Raw genomic sequence first — 23,336 nt, 5'->3', positions numbered from 1 at the left:
CTCTTTCCTATCCTGAGCTAAACTTCGCATTTCCCTAAAACTAGAACAGCCCACATCCTTAACTTTTTGCGAACAGTAATCTAATCTAGGTCTACGTCTACCCCTCCTAACTCCTGTTTCTGCCTCCAATATGTCTCTGACTAGGCCTTCATGCCTGAGAAGGTGTCCTACCAACCAGAGAGTCCGCTGTTCTCCTATTCTTTCCAATACATCTTCATTTCTAACCTTTTCTACCCACGATATCCTCATCATCCGCCTATAACACCATATTTCGAACGCTTCTAACCTTTTCTTTTCCGCCGCTCCCACTGTCCATGTTTCGCACCCGTACAGCGCCGTGCTCCAAACATACACCTTTAACAACCTTTTTCGAATTTCTAAATTAACGGTTCGCGAGCATAGAAGTGACTTCTTTAGAAACACAATATACTTTTTTATAAAACACTTTCGAAGTATGATATTTTATGCGGTGACTAAGCTTTAAATCAGTTTCTTACTTTGCATAATTTTTATCTCTTTTTGCCTACATGCATATACCCATGAATCTTTTGGAGTCTCTTATTACGTAATTGAACATTATCCTCGAAAATCACCCATAATACATGGTGTTGAGGCCTTTTCTTGGAAAGAGAAATCTCGAAAATTGTGAAGAACTTAGAAATAGATGTTAAAATTAGAAAGTGCAGGAACAATTGTGAGAGAAATATTTTTTAACAGCATGCCGAGGGTGGTCGGTCATGCCATAAATAGTAAGTAGTTTTTTTAAACTCGCACCGTACCGCGACGAAGTGACGCTGACTGCAAGGAAGCGAGGGTGAGGGGTGGCGACGGTACTGGACACAATTTAACTTTCAATTTTGAATTTTTACAAGAGACTGACATTGAACTCCATTAAAGAAGGTATCAATAAAAAAAGGAAAAACTTTATTTGTACACAAAATAAATTTAATTCAAACAGCAATCTGTATCTTAATACAGAGTTTTAATAAGTAGTTAAGACGCATGGATTTCGATTGACATATGTAGATCTGTTGGTAAATTGAGGTTTTCAGGTGTGGCTACAGAATTTTTCGTTTATCTTGTATAAATACTAATTCTTTACTTTCACTCTTCTTCCAAGTTCATTTAATATATATCTATTATATTACTACTGTTTCATTTTAACAATTAGATATATGTTGAAAATACGTCAGATACCAGTACCCATAGCTTAAAATAATTTCGATCCATTTTGAAGTAATCGAATCGGTTAAGAGTTGATTAATTATCTCACTTTTAGTAAAACTTCAATTCAATACAAGCTTGAAGAGCAACGAACTGACTGGTGTCTGAACCTTGGGATTAATGATAATGATAAATAACCTACAAAATTCTCTATGTATATCGCAGTTTGTTCTAATTAATTCAGAATACCTGCAAACAATCACACAATATGACATTGTTGTTATTTTTAGATGACCTGGTTGGCATGTGTAGGTATTAATGTTTTCATTTTCATGTTCTTTCTAATTTTTCCGAAAACACGGTCTGTTATTTAATGATTCTCACTTATGCAGAACACAATGGTTCCCAACCTTTAGCATTTGAATCATATCGAGAAAAAAGGTAATAATTTTTCCTTGGTCTCAAATCACATTCTTTACTTTTTTAAGAATGATATGTAAAATAGGCATACTTCCTTTAGTTGAAAATCTGCCAGCCAAGAATTAAAACATTGATTTAGTGTTTAAACGACTTTTTGAATGAAACTTAATATAGTTTCGGATATTGATGAGGGTGGTTTTTAATGAAAAGCTCACTAGAACTTAGACATTAACCATATTGGTTTTTCCGGGTACTCATACTACATGACACATTTTTTACAATTTTTTACCCCTCTCCCCTCCTCGGCGACCACCCGTAGTAAATGCCAACCCCACTCTAGTTTTCACACAGTAATCCTAAATATGGGTATTGTTTCATCTTTCGATTGAATTCAATGGTTACTTAGCAATTTAAAGGTATACATTTCAAGGTATCTTTTGTGTTTTATATATATTTATATAATTTTCTTTGTCGTTGTAGTTCATAATAAAATCTATTGTAGTGCACTTTCCATTGTTGAATTTTCTAAGAACTTAGGTTTATTACATAATTACCTTTTTTAATATATTTTAAACACGTTATAATAACTAGGTACTAATAGTGGAACCCCTACGGTTTCTGTTTGTCCCTCTAGACTACGTGTATTATTAGTAGCTCACACCCTCCACTTTCTTATTCTTTGAAACCGACCGAAATACTTTCTAAATTTTAACTAGGATGAGAAATCATAACCACTATCGAATCAGCATAAATATCGTTTAAACAACCATCTTCCAGTTGTCTATATCTGTCGAACCTTTATCAATCTATCTCAATTTCCATAATATTTTCAATTATCAAGTAACAGTAATAATATAGTTAACCATCTCGATTAAGTTAATAAGTTAGTTTATATATAGTGTAAATACGTTATTAAATGTATATACCATAAAAAAGACTATCATTCTATCTCAAAATCGACATCAACATAACGACATCAAGTTAAACTACTCTAATCGTAGTAAAATAAAAACAGGTTTTAACAATTTTTTGCAAACAGAAAATTTTGAGTGTAGCTCGAAAAAGCGCGAGATTTTCCTAGAGGATATTGACTACGTTACGAAAACCTAAGCCCTCCTCGCCCCTGTGACTTAGCGTGAAGACCCCCTACCACCTCCCGAAAGGGTCATGTAGTATGGTGCGTTCCCTTATCCGGTACTCAGCAATCACTATCCGGTGCATCTCTAATGTAAAATGGCTTTACACCATATGTACCATAAAAATAAAATTCTTTACTAGTTGACGAGGGTAACGTAAGGTGTAAGAAATACGCTGAAATATTATACTACAATTCTATTTTTATTTTCTATTTTATGAATACATACTGCAGACGATCATGAACAGGAGAGCACATGCCACCTGAACCCTCATTGAATTAGTTTCATTAATTATCTAAAACTAAATTTTATTAAGTTTACAATGTGCATTACAACAGATAATAATCGACTGATGCAGGTACTTAAAGTGGCAAAATTGTCATAATGCTATAAGTTATGTAGAGTTTTGAAATTGCCTTTTAAAGCAATTCATTTAAAGTTATAATAAAAAAAAGAAAACCATCATTATATGCACCTGAAGAGTTACGATGTCCTCAAAAAGGTGCACGAAACAATTTGAAAAACACAATCAGGATATGAGTGTCATGAAATTGTTGTAAATGTGTGTTGTGATCCATTAAATGTTTAGCCTTTTTTTTATAAACTTTGTAGCCCTACTTTCACGAATGGGCTGAATTTTAAAAAATGTTCCAACTTACCTCTCTACTTTTTTTTTATAAAAAGTTGAAATGCCAATTTGCATGTTTTCTACTTTAAATGGTCTACTTAAGAATTGAATTTCCAAAACCCTTTTCTTTGTGGGTGCTTATCTATAGGCATCACAAAACGGATCTACGTTTCTAGTTTCAGCGAATTCTATTCGTGATCGATAAATTATTTAAGACATGTTACAGGCAGCAGAAAATCTGAAAAATTCGAAGCATTTAAAAACGGTTAGGCAATTAATAAAAAAGCGCGGTTTTCGGCTACGATTAAACAAACATTAGGGCGAGATGTAAACGCAAATTATCATACATAAAAATGTGTCACTACCTAGCTATGTTCTTTAATAAGACTTTGTGCAGTTATCTTCTGTGATGATATGACTTGCTGATATTTTAGCTGACTAATTAAATAGTGGAATTAATTAACGCGCCTACTAAACAACTCTTTAGCGACATTATTAGGCCATAGTGTTCGTGACTAAATACTTTTCGGCGAAATCTTGTCATGACTAAAATGAAAGTTGTATGCATTACCGATGACGGTATCCATCCGTCCAAAAATGGAAGTGTACAAACAAATATATATGAGGTAAATATTCACTTATAGATAAGTGGGACTAGGAAGCAAAAATTACTCACCTAATAGTGGAGACTTTTGAAAGGTATCGCCACGTTTAAAAGTGGGAAAGGCCCTTTTTATATATAATATATAGGGTGACTAAATTAAAAGTATGCAACTTTATATTGTTGCCATTTTGTATAAGTGTGAAATCCATCAGTTTTCATGTATTACTTAATTAGCGTAGTCAAGTAGTTATGTAGTCATTTGGTTAATTTTAAGCAATGTAGCACTGGGAGAGACAAATCAATCAATCAAATCATTGCGTGGGGGGGCTCATTCGAAGCAGAATACTGAATGTGTAGCAGAAGATTCGACATTATCTCTTATCTTTGAACTAAAAAGCCCCACGTCAAAATATTTGCATTGGAAAAGATTATAGTTTTTGTAAAAAATATTTTTGAGTAATTATAGTGTAAACGGAGTTCAAGCTTTGGTTCGGTTTTGCTCTGATCTGATTTTTTTGTGGATCTTTTAGGCAAATGCTGGGTGAGCAATATTTCACAGACTATCTTTCACTTCTTATATGGTCTCATTTGGCCCGTTTCGTCTTTCTTTCTCCAACCACCACCCACCCATTCCCACTATTCCTAAAAGGAAGCTGGAGAAAGTTTTCCGCCCAACTTTCAACGTAATCTCGAGGAATTGCCCGTCCATCAGCATTAGTGACTTAAACACCCACAAGTTTCAACGTTTTTTACTCTAGATAGGGAGATGGTTTTCCTATGTCGAAAGGTCTACTAATTTCGTTGATAAACTCAAAGATATATCGATATATGGTTGCACGTGAGGGATTTAATGATTAATTTCGATGTGATTGTGCAGTCGTGAGATAAAAAATTAAGAGACCACTCGGAAGTTTCGTTTCTGAACTTCCGTTCTACTAGAATGTTTTTACATAAAACTAGTAGCGAATTTAGTTGATGTGTTTAATAAGAAGGTTTCTTACATACTAACTAACAACATTAAATTTACTTAATACTAGAGAACAACCAACAAAGGGAGTGAAGTCTAAATGAAACATATCATGGTGGTGGATAACTGCAGGAATTTCCTGAATGTCGTCATATACGAGAGGGTGTTGAGTTCAACCAGATACAGAAAAGTTCTGAAATCAAGTATGAAAGAGCTAACAATTAGCCAGATATTAGTGACTGTTCACTGTGCCGTTTTTAGTATTTTCTGAAACGCACTGTTAAAACAGCAGGTAAAAGTTGGTCTGTGTTCTGTCGGAGCTGCCTGCCTGATGAGATCCAAAAAGATCGAAATCGCGATCCGTGTCTGGCAGTTTCGACAGAATACAGACCACTTCGAATTATTTTATTCGATTAAGCTAACGTGCCTATCACGTTGAGGTTGGCTACGCCGGGATTCGTTTTCAGCAAGTAGATATCCACACAAGTGGACCTTGTTGGAGCATACGTAATCCTAAAATGTAGCATCGTGCTACAGATGGCGTTTACTGCGCCATTTGTAGTATTTTCTAAAACGCACTGTTAAGACAGCAGGTAAAAGTTGGTCTGTGTTCTGTCGGAGCTGCCTGCGACGCGCTGATGAGATCCAAAAAGATCGAAATCGCGATCCGCGTCTGGCAGTTTCGACAGAATACAGACCACTTCGAATTATTTTATTCATTTATGCTACCAGGAATTATTTGAATTTCTCACGTACATTTTGTCTGTGTGACAAATAGAATTATTCACAAATATTATAAAGCCAAATAATAAAAGAAAATAATTTATGACCTAAACAGTTTAAATAATGTTTAAAGAAATGTAATAAAGTTGAACTGAACAAAGGAACAAAGAAATGTAATGAAAGTCAATAATAACACTAGATCTAACTAAACGGAAAAGTTTTTGAATAAAAATAATTGTAAAAATACAGATAATTATTAGCACTAAACAGTGATCTTCCTCTTAATAGTTGGGATGATCAAAATTAACAAAGACTGCAATAAATTATCTGTAAGAACGGGCTTATCTTCTTTTTTGTTTTCACTTTGGACTGTAGTCATTTGCAGCGTTTTGAACACGCCCTTGTTAAGTTGACACACATCAGTCTCATTTCACTCTACACATTACAAATATCTTTCAACACTGCCTGACAACAAGTTACTACTACCAGTGGGATGGGTGTCTATGAAATTTAAATAGTATTAAAAGCGTTTTGAATCTTACGTCTTTCTTAAAACACTAACGATCTAAAAAAATCATTTTTGGACAGTAGGCAAAAAACTTATTTATGTCGTAGTAGATTCCAAATATATAATAAAAAAACATCATGTACCAACCTAATTATCAAGGACTGCAGATGGTTACAAAAATCTAAAAATTAAATAACTTTGTAAATTTTATTTACGTACTTGTATATTGTATAATAATTTACTGATACATATTTACAGGGAAATTTGTTTAAAATACCTGCGGATGTAATTACGAAGTAATAGCTTGTAATCTGATTATGTATCTATAGTGAAAGACAGTGACGCGACCAAGCGTTCCTTACATTAATATTAAATAAGCTTTAAATAGCAATTTCCGTTCTTCTATGTATGCTAATTATAGAACAGGAGTTTTAAATTATAGCCTATACACCGTTTCAAACTAGAAGGAAAAATGAGGGCATTCAAAATTGATGAATAGACCAGTGAATGTGACATAACAACTAAAAATAGAAGGGCATGCAGAAAGAATTTATGTTATTAACGTGAAAGCTCCTGAAGCTGTTAATTTTAGAAATATTCAGTGCAACAGTTTTGTAATGTTACGCTTTATAATACGTATACCTACCCACCGTTAGTTAATGATGGTAAAACATAAAAAATTAATAGTCTCTTTCTAATTATTTACTTTCATCGAAGTATTCGGTTTCATTTGTGTAACCGTAAATAGACTGGCATGTGCTTTCTGTAACTCATTATTTCAAACTTTGTTATATCTATTTTTATACTTACATTAACTGAATCGAGTAAATTAAAAACGTTAATTTCCAAAAGTTTTTATGGAGCAATAACTGAAAATCTAATATCAATGGTAGTTTGAGGTTAGAGTATTTCATATTGTATTTATACACTGGAACAATTCTGCGGTCAGATACAAATTTAGCAATAAAAAGATACGTTATCAGGATTTCGTCATGCTGAAACTAGACTTGGGAATTGTAGTTGAAGTGAGCCGTTCTTGTGAACGACTCGTTCCTGAGTTTCACAAGTCTAGCTGAAGCAATTTTGGAGCCAAATACGGAAATAGGTTTATTCAGATGTATGGAGTCCTATTTACATTGAGTTTACGTTAGATTATGATGAGAGAAGATTCCCTGATTGACTTGAGTAAAATGTCCCCGAGTTTAGGTTAGGTTATGTTATAGTAAGAGAGCATTTTCTAATTGACATATGAATAATGCTATCTACCAATTGTTTAGGATAGGTATTGTTGAGAAAGGTGTACCTGGCACAAATATGAATACTAAACACCAACGATTAAAGATAGGTTATAGTGTTGGGGATCACCATGATTAAAATGCAATTGCTATTGGCCTTCGATAACGTTACCACTCCATCCAAATTCGAACGGATTTAACTAGTAGAGTTTTGTATTGTTTCCATAGACCATATTTTAAACTTTTTAAGTTAAACAATGCTAGAATGATCTCTAATTGACACTCATAAACTGTTTTATTTATTTATCTGCTTTAATAAAATAGAAACGGTCACGTGCTGCCGTTTTGAGTCAATTTATTATTTCATTTTTGTTGACAAAAGCAATAAATAGAATTTTTGTATAAACACAACTCCATTTGATCCTCATAATTGATCGTATAAGAGGAAATAGGCGGCATAATAATCTGAATCTTCATTGAGATGCAACGCTATAATATATTTATTGTTGTGCCGTTCATTTTGAAATAATAAACATTGAATCTCCTTTGAACATTATGTTTAAGCATATTTTCCAAGCCCACACAGTCTATTTTGAATGCAGGATGTTTTTGTTAACTGGATGCAATACAATCTCCACCAGGCCGATTTAGAATATTAAACGTAGAAGTTGAAATTCCAACAACATGCACTTTTATGAAAATTATGACTGAATGGTATGTGGGTCTCATGTTACTGTATTCCACAAGACATAAATTCTTACCATCAATTATTACATAATATCAAGTTTCAATTGAAAATAAAAAAAGTGAAACTATTGTAAATTTATTGCAATTGTTAATTAAGTATCAAGCTTCCAACTACACTCAGGTATAATTCAAGAAATAACAGCACTTGGTTTTGTTTCACTATTTTTATTTAATATTTAATGCTCTAACATATGTTTCGGCAATTATGCCATTATCAAAGAGTTATACTGTAAACTAACTTAAATGAGTAAATTTCTTCTTTTAAATGGAACGAACTACCTAGATATTATTGGTATTGTTTCACTATTTTTATTTAATATTTAATGCTCTAACATATGTTTCGGCAATTATGCCATTATCAAAGAATTATACTGTAAACTAACTTAAATGAGTAAATTTCTTCTTTTAAATGGAACGAACTACCTAGGTATTATTCATATTATTATTCTGAATCTGTTCTACCTGTAACAACTTTTAATAATGGGGATACCCCAAAATATATTTGGTCATTCAATAAAGTTTTGTTATTGTTGTTTGCGCTTGTGATTTCTAGCATTTCTAATAAATCCAATCTTTTTCCTTTACTTTGTGTATTTGAAATTATTTATATCTAATGTATTATTGTTTTGTATGNAATGCTCTAACATATGTTTCGGCAATTATGCCATTATCAAAGAATTATACTGTAAACTAACTTAAATGAGTAAATTTCTTCTTTTAAATGGAACGAACTACCTAGATATTATTGGTATTATTCTAAATCTCTTCTACCTGTAACAGCTTTTAAGAATGGGGATACCCCAAAATCTATTTGGTCATTCAATAAAATTTTGTTATTGTTGTTTGCTCTTGTGATTTCTAGTATTTCTAATAAATCCAATATTTTTCCTTTACCTTGTGTATGTATACTTAGGTATATGGTACTGCATGTTTTAAACACCATGATGTAAGGAACCATCGATAATCGAGTGTTTTTATAAATAAGAATCCAGTATTCATTATTCTATAATAACTAAATACTACTAAAGCATTTTTTAACATTAAAATGACGTCAGGGATTTGGTGCTTTGAAATGTTTGGACTGTTTATCATAAAACATTAAATTAATCAACAATAATAATTTAAAAAGGTTTAGGATCAACGAGGGCTTATATGAAGTGGAATTCAAATATTAATATAATTCCGATATATTTTTGGGTTTCATGCATTGACATGAAAAAACATCTTTACAGAATCATTGTGCTGTCGGTCTGTTTTCCTTTCATGCGACTAGAACTATCGAGTTAAAATTAATATCAAACAAGAACTCTACAGCTCCGTGATGCTATAAACTCTAATTTCTAATTCAATGCAAGGATTGAAAGTGTATTTCCATATTGCAGCTAACTTTTAACATTTATTGTTTGACCCGTCAAAGTCTAGTTTTTGTGTGTAAATATTTTGTATATATATATTTTCTAAATTCATTTCTTTTACAACGTTAAATATTTCTTCAATGTAGATTTCAACTTCTTNATAGCGTCAAGTGGATTCAACCCTGAATAGTCTGTAAGAGCAAACAAGTTGGGATACAGCTTGAATTGTTTATGGGAAAGATAGGCTAATTAGGACGCACATATACATTCTATGCGGTAGATATTGCACACACATGCACACGTAGAACTGTGCACACACACACACGTGTAACGTTCTAGCTACTGATTCAGTTCTCCTGACAACGCAACTCATGCAATTGTACAAAGATTCCGTGAGTTATATCTCCGCCACGTCCACTTTCCGCAAAGCTCATTTCGTCTATCTACACATCTCTGATTAACGCAATAAATAATAAAAATAAGTAATTGCATGGATATTGGATAGTGTCATTTTTCACACTATGCTTTAACGGTCCTGCATTTTAGAGGAGCTGAGAGAACATTGGAATCCTACTACTTCCCGATCAAATTAGGCAAAAGTATCAAGGGCGTCGTCAAGAAGTGGCGCGAAAGAAGTCTATTGTCTTTTATGTAAATATTTTGTGTATGTATTTTTTCTAAATTTATTTCTCTTACAACATTAAATATTTCTTCAATGTAGATTTCAACTTCTTATCTTTTGCATGCCTTTATTTCGTTTTTATTCTATTGTCCCTAATCACCTTTACCTAGAAATCCAACTTCAACCGTTCTTGCATGCACCCCTTAGTAATAGCTGGTTTTTCCCTTGATTACCTTACCTCAAATTCTATACTATTCAACCTCTCCAATTTTACGTATTTCTGTAACTCGTATCTTCAAACCTTCTAGCTAGTCTTTTTCTATCCTGAGTATTCTATCTCCTTTTAATAACAGTTTCCTACTAAAAATACTCTTAAAATCCCTATTGAGTTATTTATTTGTATTCTCTACATTCGACAGTCTGACAATCTTGCCCAGTTTCTTTCTACATTTAGTAAGTTCTCTTTTCGTGTTCTACATTGTTATTTTTATTGTTGAATTTCTTTGTGTGTCTTGTCTATTGTATTATATTTTTTTATCTTTTTGTTTCATGTTGTGTTTTGTTGGTACATAAATTTCTTAATTGTCTAAATAGTGCTTTATTGTCATTTTTTATTAGTAATTATTCAAAAGACACTAAAGATCATTCTCGCCTATTTCTTATTGACTTTCATAACGCTTTCTGTTCTTCTATTCTATCTCATAGCTCCTCAATTTTAACCTACTCCATTTACACCCAGGGTACATATGTTTAATATCCTCCGATATCACCACACTTCAAACGTTTCTAATTTTTTCATTCCATAGTGCACATGGTCCACCCATGCTGAACCGTGCTCCAAATATAGACTTTTAATAATATTCTTAGAAAAAAATTTATAGTGTTATTGTGTAATGTGCGTATGCGTTTAATATTAGTCCATTGTTGTATATAAATTCTATTATTCTTTTATACAAGCATAAAGAAACAAATTAAGTAGCAGCTCAGATAAACCATTAGAAGATAAAATTATTCTGAGGGCATTATTATTATTATTATTTGTAAACAACGCAAATTATTAGAGTAGTTATTATACAGTCTTTAAATTATAAACAGACTCATTTTTGCAATTAAGTCAGGTAGATCAGGAAATTGTCAATAGTTCCTCAGTATATCCATGTAGAACCGGGTCCTGGTCAAAATTTTTCTTGTTGACTCTATGTGCATACTAAACAATTAAACGATTAAAATATTTTCCAATTTCTAGATCACGGGGGTGACCACTCTGGAAATAACTCAGGGCTCCGCGGGTCACATGTAAAATTATATACATATCTCCGTATCAAATTTACACTACTGTAGACATTTTTTTAAACTCATAACTGTAAATTCATTAATAAAACAGGTAATATTTGTCATACATATATTTACAAGAATATTGTTTTAAAATCAGAGTTAATATTCTCTCATAGTTTCAACAGTCAGTTTTTAAATATATGATTGTACGAATTATATATTTTTTTTATTACATATACTTATTGGTCTTCACTACTTTGACCATTACAATCATCATCGTAGGGTCGTCAGTCCTAAGACTGATTGGACATTCACCTAAACTTTTTCCTATCCAGAGCTAATAATCTTCGCATTTCCCTAAAAGTAGATAATCCCACGTACTTAACTATTTGCGAACAGTAATCTAATCTAGGTCTATCTCTACTCCTCTTAACTCCTATTTATGCTTATTATACGAGGGTGGATTGATAAGTTTCCGGCCTGACCAAGAAAAACAAGGTTTTTAAAAATTTTTTTTTTTTATTTCTCAACATAATCTCCTCCAAGGCTGATACATTTCTCATAGCGGTGTTCCAGTCTATTAATGCCATCTCTATAGACTGATTCGTCAAGCTCCTCAAAATAACCATTTACAGCTTCGATTACTTCTTCATTGTCCGCAAATCTCTTACCGCCAAGCCATTTTTTGAGATTAGGGAACAGAAAATAGTCACTCGGGGCTAGGTCTGGAGAGTAAGGAGGGTGCGGCATCAATTCAAACTTTAGATCGTTGATTTTAGCCGTCGCAACGATTGACGTGTGCGCTGGTGCGTTATCGTGATGAAACAAGATTTTTTTCTTCGCCAGATGAGGTCGTTTAATTTTCACCTCGTGGCTCAAACGTTGCAATAAGTCTGCGTAGTATTGACCAGTGATAGTATTACCCTTTGCAAGGTAATCAATGTATATAATACCTCTTGCATCCCAAAAAACAGTAGCCATAACCTTGTTCGCCGAAAAAATTGTTTTTGCCTTCTTTGGAGTTGGTTCCCCTGGTCCAATCCACTGTTTAGACTGTTCTTTGGTTTCAGGAGTGTAGTGGTGGACCCACGTTTCGTCAACGGTTACGAATCGACGCAAAAATTCGCTTGGATTACGCTTATACAATGACAAATTTGCGGTAGAAATGTTTTTTCGAATCAATTTTTGGTCGACTGTTAGCAAACGCGGCACCCATCTTGCACAGAGCTTTTCCATATGCAAATGTTGGTGCAAAATATGTTGCACACGTTCATATGACATCTTACAGGTCTCAGCTATCTCACGCACTTTCAATCTGCGGTCTCCCAGCACTATTTGATGAATTTTTTCGATCATATCTGGAGTTGTGACCTCAACGGGGCGTCCTGAGCGAGGCCCATCAGAGGTGCTCACACGACCCTTTTTAAACTCGGAAACCCACTGCTTAACGGTTGAATATGACGGGGAGGATGTCCCCAGTGTTGAGTCCATCTCTTTTTTAATTTCCTTCGGCGTTAACCCCTTCAAATAAAAGTATTTGATGACAGCACGATTTTCCTGCTTTTCCATTTTTACGAAAACCACAGAGGCGTCTTGTTCAGCGTGCTGTCAAACCTACACTAGCAAGGAGATCGGGCTGAAACTATAGCTACAAGCTATCCAAGGATGGTACTATAGAATGTCACCTCAAGGTAGGCCTAGTGGCGTCATCTCTTGGTTAGGCCGGAAACTTATCAATCCACCCTCGTATATCTCTGGTTAGCCTCTCATGCCTAAGGTGTCCTACCAACTTATTATCTCGCTTATTTCTTATTGAATTCCAAAGCGCCCTGTGTACTCCTCATTTTTAAATTCTTCTCTCAACAGTATCCTTATTATTCTCCTGTAACAACATATGTCAAACACTTCTAACCTTTTCTTTTCTTCCGTGCCAACCGTCCAAGTTTCGCACTAATTTGGCGTCGTGCTTCAGACATATACTTTTAACAATCTTTTTCGGACAGAGAAGTGACTTCTTTTTATTAAAGGTTACTCGACCTTGGGCTATCTTGTCTTTTATATCATTACTAGTCCTTCTATCATGAATTATTCTTCATAGATACTGAAATCAGCAACCATTATAAACGAAAACGGGCCGCAAAAACGTTCACGGAAGGATTGGGTTCAGACAATACTTTCCCGAGACCAAATATCTCAAATATCCAGGGAAATTAAAATCAAGATATCGAAAAGGGCTAGAAACTGTTTAGACCAGAGTTTAAATAAATAGTTATCTGATATGAAATTGTTTTAAAATATAATATCCATTTTGTTGACAGATATATGGTGTTTTGATTCTTTATGTTTACTCTCTGTAACATTAGATAATATTATACCAAAATAGGACACGCCTCTAAGTAAAACAGACCCCATGGTTAATGCTACAGTTGTTGCTATGTGCCCTTCAGATACCCAGAGAAGGTCCCGCGTGACGTAGTGGGGACTCGGAGTTTCCCAACGATTGGTACCTACCTGAAGGGTGTAATAAAGAGGTCAAAGCTGTTTGTAACACAACAACACGATACAGATATATACAAAATAAATACAAACCAAAAACATTATAAAACAAATATACAAATATCGAAAACCCATCGACACCGAACAATTGCATCCTCTCGAAATTAAATTTGCGAATGTTCTCTAAATTTATTACGATTTCTTTTAAAGCAAACGCTTGAATGTTATTTGAATTATAGTTGTCAGTTGTAGTAGGCCATTTGTTTTGTGTAAATTAAAATTTTACACTAACGTTTCATGCGTTACGTGTAATTTTATCAAACTTGGGAACAATTGAGATTATTATAGACATTAATAGGATTGATCTCTCTCTCTCTCTCTGGCTCAATTTAGACCAATTTCACACATGAATGAGGAGAATTGTGGTTAGTGTCCAGATTGTTATAGTACCTATAGCATTGCCAGTTTCTAGAAATAGCGGATGTGGTAACAGTGGAAATGAAAGCTTAACATGCTTATCAAAGGATAGGTTACGTGTGCATTGCTCACTGAACGTGATTTAATTTCTCTTACTTTATTTTCAGAAAAGCATGTTGATGCAAGATTTCTGAGCCAAAAAAAGAGACAAGTATATAATACATACTGTTTCTAATGGGGTCCGTCAATTAGGCATACACCACCTGGCGGAAAAAGTTGTATAATGTACATGAATAGTAAAATTGTTTATTAAGATCATAAAATGCGTTAAATAAATAAATTTTAATTTTATGGTAGTTATCCAAAATTGGGGTTCCAGACCAAAATCGCTCCAAAAAAGGTGTTAAAAGTTATACAAGCTTTTAATCTCCTTATCTCACGATTGTCACTGCATAAAATTCTTTTATTAATATTAAAAGAAAAAATAGCTATACATACACCATATACCCTATGGTGTATGCTGAAATAAAGAAAAATGTGTCTCCCCCGCCTCAGATATAATCATTGAACCCTCAGAAATGACCAGAAATCAATGAAAAAAATTTGGAACGATTTTGGTCTGGAGTCCCAATTCTAGGAATTGTATAAAATTCTGATATTGTACTAGGAAATGTATAAAACTAATGCTTTCTGTGAATAAAATACTCTAACATATCATAAAAAACTCCTGCTCCATTTGTAGTATTCTCTAAAACGCACTGTTAAGACAGCAAGTAAAAGTTGGTCTGTGTTCTGTCGGAGCTGCCTGCGATGCGCTGATGAGATCCAAAAAGATCGAAATCGCGATCCGCGTCTGGCAGTTTCGACGGAATACAGACCACCTCGAATTATTTTATTCATAAAAAACTGTCTCCCCCACCTTCTAATATCGAATTCTATTAGGTAGAATGACCGTAAATCGATGAAAAAATTTTTGGAGCGATTTTGGTCTTGAGCCCCAATTCTGGTCAATTACCAATTCGATAAAAAGTTGGTAAAGGGCTGTAATAGTGTCTTCAAGAGAGATCTCGATAAAAACTATTTGTTTTATGTATATACACATGTATATGAATGTAGAATATATATATAAAAAATAAAGACTATATTTGGAGAAGAAATGCATCGAAGAAACTTTTATGAAATAATCAATACCTACGAATTGTAAGTTTCGTTCGCCAGTTTTTGTTACTATGTGATGATCCATGTTCCATGTAAAAGTTAAAATACATTGGTATCATAATCATAAATTTTAGGTGCAGTGTTGATTTAATTAATACCGGTGTAAATATTTTTATTGCTCGAACTAGAAATCTGTTGCTACACAGATATATTTGCACACGAGTAGTATTTGAGCTAATTCCAAGGAAAAAGCTATTATAAAATAAGTAGAATAGTGATACATCTATTCTTAATACGCACGCTATTTTAGAATGAGGAATCGAGCAAAGCAAGTGCTTTATTTTCCAAGAAATTCATCTGAATTCGGAACTTATCGCGGATGTCTAACGACCATTTCGAGTGTTACAATAAATGAACGCATTACTTAAAGTTAGTAATTTTAATGAGGTCAATGCGTTGGTATTATTAGATTCCTCTCAGACCTTAACTGTCACAAACATTGATATATAAATTGTATTTATCGTTTTAGTAGTTACTCATCAATTTTCTTCAGATAATATTTATAACGGTAAGGGAAGTATGAAGTTGGATTTCCACTAACAGAAAAATAGAGGGTGGCCAACGGAAATTTGTCGTTTTTGATAAAAATTTGAAAAATTTATTATGATACAAGAAATTGTTTGTCATTACATTACATGCCATTTCACTTGTAAAATATTACGTTGGGTAAGTGATGTTCATCCTCCCGAATGCATTTTTCCAGCCTCTGCAGAAAATCGGCTATCACGCGAGCCATCAGTTCACTATCGAGTGTAGCTACTTCTCTGATTGCCTCCTTCAAGAGAATACACGTGATTTCAAATACCTCCACAGAAAAAGCTACAAGTGTAAAAAACAGGTAATCCCAGGGACCATCGGATGTCTCCAAAACCTGAAATTAAACTTTCTAGAACATGCTTCGACGTACTTGCATAGACACACCAGTAGTATGCGCGGTGCAACTATCCTGTAGGAAAAAAAACATTTTCCAAATTCAGTTGCAGTCTGCGCAGTTACGGAATTAAGAAAGTGTTCAGCGTTAGGCATTCACTGTAACAGTTGTACCATTCTCGTCTTCGAAAAAATAGGGACCAATAATGCCGAATAGAGTAACTGCGTACCAAACCGTTACACGCTCTAAGAGAAGATGTTTCTCGTCAATGATAAGGGGACTTTCAGAGTACCAGACTATTAACATCCCCATCCCAATGGAAATACGCTTCGTCACTCATGATAATGACTGCATTCTCATTGTCGTCCAAAATCACTTGCAGTCGAAAAGCAAACTCCTGCCGTTGCGCATAATCTCTTTCCTCAAGTTTCTGAGCAACACACATCTTGTAAGGGTTAAATTGTAGGTCTTTCTGTAAAATTGTTCGCACAGATACACGGCTCACTCTTACGAGAGTGGATTGATAAGTTTCCGGCCTGACCAAGAAAAACAAGGTTTTTAAAAATTTTTTTTTTTTATTTCTCAACATAATCTCCTCCAAGGCTGATACATTTCTCATAGCGGTGTTCCAGTCTATTAATGCCATCTCTATAGACTGATTCGTCAAGCTCCTCAAAATAACCATTTACAGCTTCGATTACTTCTTCATTGTCCGCAAATCTCTTACCGCCAAGCCATTTTTTGAGATTAGGGAACAGAAAATAGTCACTCGGGGCTAGGTCTGGAGAGTAAGGAGGGTGCGGCATCAATTCAAACTTTAGATCGTTGATTTTAGCCGTCGCAACGATTGACGTGTGCGCTGGTGCGTTATCGTGATGAAACAAGATTTTTTTCTTCGCCAGATGAGGTCGTTTAATTTTCACCTCGTGGCTCAAACGTTGCAATAAGTCTGCGTAGTATTGACCAGTGATAGTATTACCCTTTGCAAGGTAATCAATGTATATAATACCTCTTGCATCCCAAAAAACAGTAGCCATAACCTTGTTCGCCGAAAAAATTGTTTTTGCCTTCTTTGGAGTTGGTTCCCCTGGTCCAATCCACTGTTTAGACTGTTCTTTGGTTTCAGGAGTGTAGTGGTGGACCCACGTTTCGTCAACGGTTACGAATCGACGCAAAAATTCGCTTGGATTACGCTTATACAATGACAAATTTGCGGTAGAAATGTTTTTTCGAATCAATTTTTGGTCGACTGTTAGCAAACGCGGCACCCATCTTGCACAGAGCTTTTCCATATGCAAATGTTGGTGCAAAATATGTTGCACACGTTCATATGACATCTTACAGGTCTCAGCTATCTCACGCACTTTCAATCTGCGGTCTCCCAGCACTATTTGATGAATTTTTTCGATCATATCTGGAGTTGTGACCTCAACGGGGCGTCCTGAGCGAGGCCCATCAGAGGTGCTCACACGACCCTTTTTAAACTCGGAAACCCACTGCTTAACGGTTGAATATGACGGGGAGGATGTCCCCAGTGTTGAGTCCATCTCTTTTTTAATTTCCTTCGGCGTTAACCCCTTCAAATAAAAGTATTTGATGACAGCACGATTTTCCTGCTTTTCCATTTTTACGAAAACCACAGAGGCGTCTTGTTCAGCGTGCTGTCAAACCTACACTAGCAAGGAGATCGGGCTGAAACTATAGCTACAAGCTATCCAAGGATGGTATTATAGAATGTCACCTCAAGGTAGGCCTAGTGGCGTCATCTCTTGGTTAGGCCGGAAACTTATCAATCCACCCTCGTAGTTCGCATCGAGCGGCATGGCCTAGAGGTTTAGACCATTGCTTAGCATTCGGGAGGACGCCGGTTTAATTCTGGGTCTGTCTGCATTGGTCCAAGTTTTTCTGTGGTTTCCTTGGATCATTTAGGCAAATGCTGGGGCAGTAATATTCCACAGAAAACCTTTCATTCTCTTTCGGAGTAGTCTGGAGGGACTGCCCACCCACCAGCATTGAATGAAACACCCAAAAGTAAGTTTTTCATAGTTCGCACACGTATTTACGTGCAGAGTGCTGGAGGCGACAATCCAGAGCGGCTCTCAGACGCTCGATGTTTTCTGGTGTTCTTGCTGTCTTAGTTGGACCTTGTGACTTCTTTTTCACAATAGATTCTGTTATCTAATTATCAAAGGACTACGATCACCTGTTCGATTCAGCAATAATCACTGAGGATGTCTGATATCTGGGTACGACCATCAAACCGGGAAAATAATTTCCTAATATTAAGTAACTAATGGATGGAAATTAAACGGCTAAACAGGTCGGCGCCCGACTAGAACATTCCAAAAATTGATAGTCGAAAATCTCATAACTATTCAGGAAAGGGTAACCACTGTGTACAATGAATTTAAATGGCTATGTAGACAGCTCGAACGAAATGAGGTACTTCATTGTGGCCTCTCGAATAATACAGGCCATACCTTATTAATTTCAACCTGATACCTGATACGCGTTCCTCAGAAAAAGGATTTTGATGGACAAGCAGACGCACAAGTGATCCTATAAGGGTCCCATTTAGCAGAAGCCTAAAAATCAATTATTGTCAATATTGCGAATAAATCTTACTACTGTTAACTTCTAGCAAAATTTTGATAGCTAGTTGCAGCTATTAAACCGATATCTTTATAGTACGGTAAATTACAAAAAAAAAATCATTAACTGTGATTCGATCATGCATTTAAAACGATCGACATAATTTTGAACCCACGTAATTATTGTTTATTTCTAATTATGTACAAACTTCGTTGCTATCGATTTCCACGCAGTTATTTTGTGGGAGCTCAATTTGGTTAATTACGTATTCCACCTTTTAAAGACGCCATCTTAAAAAATGTCGTATGTATTTTGTAAAATTTGTTAACGAAGAGATTCGGTCATTACGGTACCCTTTAAAATATTGTATACGATAGAAAAAGAGCGAGTATTTTTATTAGTGATAGTTTTGCATAAAGTTTGTCATTTCTAAACTGACGGTTAAAGTAGTAAAATTCTCAACAAATTTCGTAGCTTACTTGGTGGAATAACTGGCAACGGCATTCATAAACTAAGCGATTGTAGAATCATGTGGTATAGTTCTCTTCCTCATAACAATGATAAAAATAAGGAAAGTGGAGAAAACTAAAAATAAACGTAGAATCGATTTTCTTCTAGAATAACTATTCTTTAGACTAGATCAGACAGTCTTTCCCGAATGCAAGAAGCATTATCATTAAGAGATCAAATAGTTTGATCAAGGATGATCTGTTGTTTTTTATAAACGAAGAACTTCGTATCACTCATCAAGTATTACCTGTTTTTGGATTGGTTATCCTCTAGTAATCCATTTTAATTCTTTGTTCTACATCTATTTAAAGTATTATTATTTGTAGAAAAGATTAGAAGCGTTCGAAATGTGGTGTTACAAGCGAATGATGAGGATACCGTGGATAGAGAAGGGTGGAAATGAAGAGGTATTAGAAAGAATAGAAGAACAGAGGATCATGGAGATCAACAAGAAATAGGCGAGATAGGTTGGTAGGACATCTTCTCAGGTATAAAGGGTTAGTTAGAGACATATTAGAAGTAGAAACAGGAGTTAAGGGGAATAGAGGTAGACCTAGATGTTCACAAATACTTAAGGATGTGGGATGTTCTGGGTTTAGGGAAATGCGAAAATTGGCTCAAAATAATAAAGAGTGGAGGTGCGTATCCAATCTTCATCCTCATCGCTTCTTTTTTGTTTTCAGGAAATCATATTCCTCCACAGTATTTTGTAAATAGCTCTAAACCGTTGACAATCACTGACTAATAGGAAGTATTAGTTTTCTCCTCGACCAATGATATTGAAAATTTTTTAAAAAATTTTGGCATTCCTTACAATTATAACTGGTCAAACTTTAGAATGAACAATCTATTTATCTATCTAAATTTTGTAAAATAATAACAAATTAAATTGTCTGTACGACAAACACTTATTTTAAGCAATATGCATTTTAATATTTTGAAATAATTTTTTTTAGTCACCTTAATTTTATTTAAACATTTACGAACGCACAGTTTTTCAACAATTTAATCAAATTACGTTCAATTTTGAATACACAAACAGTTACTTAAACCGGACAAAGTATAACATGGTCGAATAATAACTTTCTCTAAGGGCCTAAAGGATACATATGTTTTATCAAGTTTAGAAGAACATTGATAATTTTCATACAAAAATTAACATCATAAAGACGCTACAAAATGAAGCTGCTCATAGACAACAAAAGGTTAAATGAGAAACGACTCCATGCACTAAACCTCTTGGCAAGTTTCAGTGTCACCCACAATACTCACAAAACCGCGAGAAATAAAAATAGAAAAAATGTGTGTATGACAGACCACGCGGTGTTCCTAATCGGTCACCTATTCAAGTAGAGATAATTTAGTAGACATAAACCTTGACCTTGGATTGTGCCGGTCTTCAGGTTGTGACCAAAATAACCCTTAAAATGGTTCAAAAATAATCGTTCATCTCCTTATGTTAAAATAGTTGCATGTAAATGTCTTGTAAACCAAAGTAGTACAATACTCACTAGAAAAGGTTACAGTGTAGCGGAAATACAGTCGCAAATAATAAATAAGTTGTGAAAGTTCAATTGTATTTTAATTACTTAAAAATGTGTATAAATTATAACCATTCATCAAGTTCCAGTCAACTCAATTACCCATAAAGAAAAACTCACGCTGACTGGTTCCTTGGGGGTACATATATCCTCGATACAGAATCAAGGGATGTGTGAGATGGTTTCCTACAATTTACTTTAGAAACCGTATTTTTAAAACTTGTACTCACTTGAAATCATTTTTATAGAAAGATTAAAAATATTCGAAGCATATGTAAAATACCTAAGAAGATCTGGTTCTAACACTTCCTTCTTCTACTGCGGACCAATCGTCTAAGGAATAAAACTAAACGAAAATTGATCAAAATTCACACTTATACAGACTTTATTGCAGCAAGTATAGGTTGTATATACCGTATGCGAAAGTGCGGATGTTGGTATTGGATTATAATCATGTTACAATATTGCCGTCATGACAATATTTCTCTTTCACCAACAACATTAATGACATGTATTTATCGTTTTAGTAGTTACTCATCAATTTTCTTCAGATAATATTTATAACGGTAAGGGAAGTATGAAGTTGAATTTCCACTAACAGAGAAATAGAGGGTGGCCAACGGGAATCTGTCGTTTTTGAAATTAACAGTGCACAGTTATTTTTTAATGAAAAATTTATTATGATACAAAAAATTGTTTGTCATTACATGTCATTTCACTTGTGAAATATTACGTCGGGTAAGTGGTGTCCATCCTCCCGAATGCATTTTTCCAGCCTCTGCAAAAAATCGGCCATCACGCGAGCCATCAGTTCACTATCGATTGTAGCCACTTCTCTGATTGCCTCCTTCAAGAGTATACACGTGATTTTAAATACCTCCACAGAAAAGTCACAAGTGCTCAAATCAGGTAATCTCAGGGACTAGGGGTAACTCCAAAACCAGAAATTAAACTTTCTAGAACATGCTTCGACGCACTTGCATAGACACACTAGCAGTATACGCGGTGCAACTATCCTGTTGGAAAAAAACATTTTCCAAATTCAGTTGCAGTCTGGGCAGTTCCGGAAGTAAGAAAGTGTTCAGTGTTAGGCATTCACTGCATAGCAGTTGCACCATTCTCGCTCTCCAAAAATTGGGACCAATAATGCCGAATAGAGTAACTGCGTACCAAACCGTTACACGCTCTAAGAGTAGATGTTTCTCGTCAATGATAAGGGGATTTTCAGAGTACCAGTAGCGTAAATTCTGACTACTAACATCCCCATCCCAATGGAAATACGCTTCGTCACTCATGATTATGACTGCATTCTCATTGTCTTCCAAAATCACTTGCAGTCGAAAAGCAAACTCCTACCGCTGTGCATAATCTCTTTCCTCAAGTTTCTGAGCTACACTCATCTTGTAAGGGTGAAATTGTAGGTCTTTCAGTAAAATTGTTCGCACAGATATACGGCTCACTCTTAGTTTGCATCGAGCGGCATGGCCTAGAGGTTTAGACCATTGCTTAGCATTCGGGAGGACATCGGTTCGATTCCGAGTCCGTCTGCCTTGGTCCAAGTTTTTATGTGGTTTCCTTGGATCACTTAGGCAAATGCTGAGGCAGTAATATTCCACAGATAATCTTTCATTCTCTTCTGTCTTCATTTCGTCCGTCTCATCTTACTCACCCGAACCACCACCCATCCATTCCCACGATTCCTGAAAGGAGGCTGAAGATGGTCTTCTGCTCTACCTTCCGGCGTAGTCCGGAGGGACTTCCCGTCCATCAGCATTAGTGGCTGGTGAGAATGAAACACCCAAAAGAAAAACACCGAATAGCTTTTGGGAGTACGTACGAATACACATTTATACGAAGCGGCAATTGACAATGTGGGATTTCGTATAACAAGGGCAACTTTTTTGGATACAGTACAGTTGTTACTCAGGTACTATGTAATCACAATGAATTCAACTATGAACTATGAAAAGATGTTCAGGAATGCCTAAATATTACAAACGCAAATAAACTGTCAATAGTGAGTTGTAAGAAATATTTGCAAGAAACGCCGATTGAATATCAAACCGTTAATATAATGGGCAAACATATAAAGTTATTTTAGTAAAGATCCAAAAGCTATTAAAACGTAAACAGCGTCTAGGTACTTGAACATCCACATCATTACCACTTTTTTATTTGTCTGACCTTGTATTTGTTCTCTGTCTGCACAGTCTATGTATTTTTTTATATATAAAAAAAAAATAAATACCAAACCGCAATTATCACCACTTGCCACTGTAATGATACCTACATCCTATTCTTATTTAT

Source organism: Agrilus planipennis, unplaced genomic scaffold, assembly GCF_000699045.2.
Source record: "Agrilus planipennis isolate EAB-ADULT unplaced genomic scaffold, Apla_2.0 scaffold66, whole genome shotgun sequence".
NCBI classification, from domain to species: domain Eukaryota; kingdom Metazoa; phylum Arthropoda; class Insecta; order Coleoptera; family Buprestidae; genus Agrilus; species Agrilus planipennis.
This window is presented reverse-complemented; position numbering follows the sequence as displayed.